We start from the raw sequence: 3,216 nt of genomic DNA, 5'->3' as shown, positions 1-3,216 counted from the left end.
ACCAGGCCCTTCTCACGCCCCCTGTTTTTACGGGAGGAGTCATGCGAGGGACGTCTTCAAATGAACAAGAGGCCTTAACCCACTTTGTGTTACTTTACACTCTAGTAGTTTTTTTTCATAATTTACATGGCGACAGGCGGCGTAATGAAGCTAGTCGTCCGTACACATGGCCGCGCTAGCTTTATTGTGTTCATGGTGGAGTTGCCCCCGATAAACACCGAGGGAAATGTGAGAAAAAAGGAAGACCCAGAGCCACACAAGATATTTGTGACGATAGCAGGTCTATGTATACAGCGGAAAGTTAACTTTTCAGCAAGGAATTCTGTCATTTGCCTTCATCCACGAAACGAAGTGTCAGCGTTACAAAAAAGTTGGGATATCTCACAATAAAATAAGACCAAGATTTAAACTTTCCCCAAAATCCTTCTTTCCTTTGTCCTACGCATTTAAATAGTTAGGAATTTAACCTTTTCTTCCTCGCTTGATCCCAGACATGCGTTCGGAAATCCCCCTCACTGTTTTCAACTCTCGTGCATGCGCAGAGTTTGACCGCTGTGTTTATGGTACCATGTTTGAGCAACTTCGTAACCCTGCCGCAGATACATAGCGGCCCAGCCTTCAACTCCAACGGGCAAAGCCTAAACGCGCGGCTGGCAAACAGCAGTTGGTTCGGTAATCAGCATCCATTTTCATCTTGCTCAGGCCCTGATTCGCAACTGTTTTTTACTAACGAAAATATTTTTGAGGCAATTTCGCAAGCCATTATTCATTGCCCGGTGGTAAAGGTTTGGAAGATTTTAGTTGTGTCGTAATATAATTTACCTAGACCTATCCTGGTATTCTAATGATTCCCCCATCGGCAGTCAATGTTCTATAGTGGCCCCCTTGATACTCTGTTTTCGACGACTGATGCCCCCATCCGATCCCCCTGACCACCATGTGATGCCTTCAAACCCCCCCCCCCTCCGTCCCATGGCGACACGTAAGTCTCGTACTGGTGCCTTAAATTGACCAATATTCCCTATACCTAAAGCACAAGGACAGCCCTTCTTGGGGGACCCCACCCCTTTTATCCCGTAACATCCGCTCTCTCCCCCCCACTCCCCAAATCATAAACCCCAGCGGTGGGTGAATATGCTTAGGAGAGAAAAAAAAAAAAAAAAAAGAAAACAGCCCTCTTGCTCTGATAATGGAAGTTGTGTTTCGGTTCCCTCGCCGAAGTCTGACATGTGGAGAAAATCTTTTCAGTGTCCGACAAATTGTGTAAAACTGCGGGAGTTCTTTCTATGTTACCCGGTGTCTGAAGACTTGAGTCAGTCAGTGCTAATTCATCAATTAGCGCCAGGAATGATAATGATGCATCAGAGTAAGACACATTTGTCGCACGCCGGGTCCAGTAGGACGGAGAATTACTTTTAAAAATGTATCGATTTTCCGTAAACTGAGGCTGTTTGGCTCAAATCGGTGCATTTCAAAGGGGCGTTGCAATGTTTATATCTTTTTTTTTTTTTTTTTGTGTACACGAATCTGATACTTGTCAGGTCTGTTTAATTTAAAAGAGGGCTAAGGTTTCAGAAGTAAGTACTCATTTCCGGTTTAGGTGTCTAGAAATAGAAAGCACAGTTCTTACAGACTAGTTAGTTATATTCATTTGGCAACCACTTAGTCCTGAACTTTGGCACAAAATTGTTGGCAAGACGAATTCTCTTCGTGAGATCGTTGTGATGGCTTGTGTTCCTCTATTACACCTTCGTAGCATGTTCAGAATTCGACGGATCTTGTTGCGAGCATGGCTGTATAAACACTTTGGCAGGAATTCATTGTATCTGCAGAAGAGGTTTCAGGCTTGTTGATCGCTGTCAATGCAGAGGTAAGCTTTATTACAAGTGATTTTGAAACTTTAAAACTTGTAGTATGCCATAGAATAAGAACGTGTCTAAAAGTCCCGCATTGCCAAGCACTATAAACATTAACAGTGCTGACTTCAGTAATACATTAAGAACAACCTATTGTGCGCGCTAAACTCATCAACAGATAGAGCTCGAAAATCTGGAATTCAGAATCCCGCCGGAATTTTTTAAGGTCTGTTTTTTATTCAAAATAACTCCGATTATTTTACCGAAGAGCGTACGAGTTCCGAATATACTCCGAAGACTAGCCAACGATTATTGGAGGTTTCCGAGGTTATCCGCAGATCCCTGAATTTTTTAAGACTTTTTTTTCGTTGGCGGTGGTGCACGTGAAGTGCAACGTCATCTATTGCATAATGTGCACTTACTACAGAAAGACATACATCGGTGAAACAGGAAGACGATCGACTAGGTGACCGATTTCGAGAACACCATCCCGACGTAGAAAGGATGCATCAAAAGCAGTCTCTAAACACTTTAATCTACCTAATCGCTCTAAGTGTAGCATATGGCAATTTGCTGTCTTTCCTTACATTTAGATAGCTCGGAAAGCCCCACAATTCCTCCATTTGCTCTGACAAAGGGCTAACGCTCGAAACGTCAGCTTTTTTAACTCTTTACGGTGGCCAATTTACAATTTCAACTAAGTTGATATAACCAAATTACCTTGTTACCCCCACAGACGCAACACCATAGTTTCTTTAGAAACTATCCCCTTAACTAATATCGTAGATGTGAATGTGCCAATGGTTACTAAGTGCGCCTGGGAAACCCGACGATGCGTAGACTTGGATGAGTGTAAGATGGCAAAATTTCAACTTTACGCCGTAGTTTTGTAATAGAGCCAGCCTGTCAGAATACACTTGTTTTTCGCAACTCGCGATGCTTGCAATTGCTAGCGATGAATAATCAAGATATTTTCTTTCATCATCTGGTTGTAGTCAAGGCTGTGAAAATACTCTTGGTTCTTTTAAATGTTTTTGTCGCCAAGCAGGCTATGTATTAGATTCAGATCAACGATCGTGCAAAGGTGACTTTCGTAGATGGTGTACCTCAACTTTTAAAAACTACTTTTTGTCTAAAAGACCGATTGACTGACCGGCTAACTGACTGACTGGCTGAATGACTAGCTGACTGACTGACTGACTGGCTGACTGACTGACTGACTGACTGACTGACTGACTGGCTGACTGACTGGCTGAGGGGCTGACTGACTGACTGACTGACCGACTGACTGACTGGCTGACTGACTGACTGACTGACTGGCTGACTGGCTGACTGGCTGACTGACTGGCTGACTGACTGG

This window comes from Stylophora pistillata, chromosome 8 (assembly GCF_964205215.1).
Source record: "Stylophora pistillata chromosome 8, jaStyPist1.2, whole genome shotgun sequence".
Lineage (NCBI taxonomy): Eukaryota > Metazoa > Cnidaria > Anthozoa > Scleractinia > Pocilloporidae > Stylophora > Stylophora pistillata.
This window is presented reverse-complemented; position numbering follows the sequence as displayed.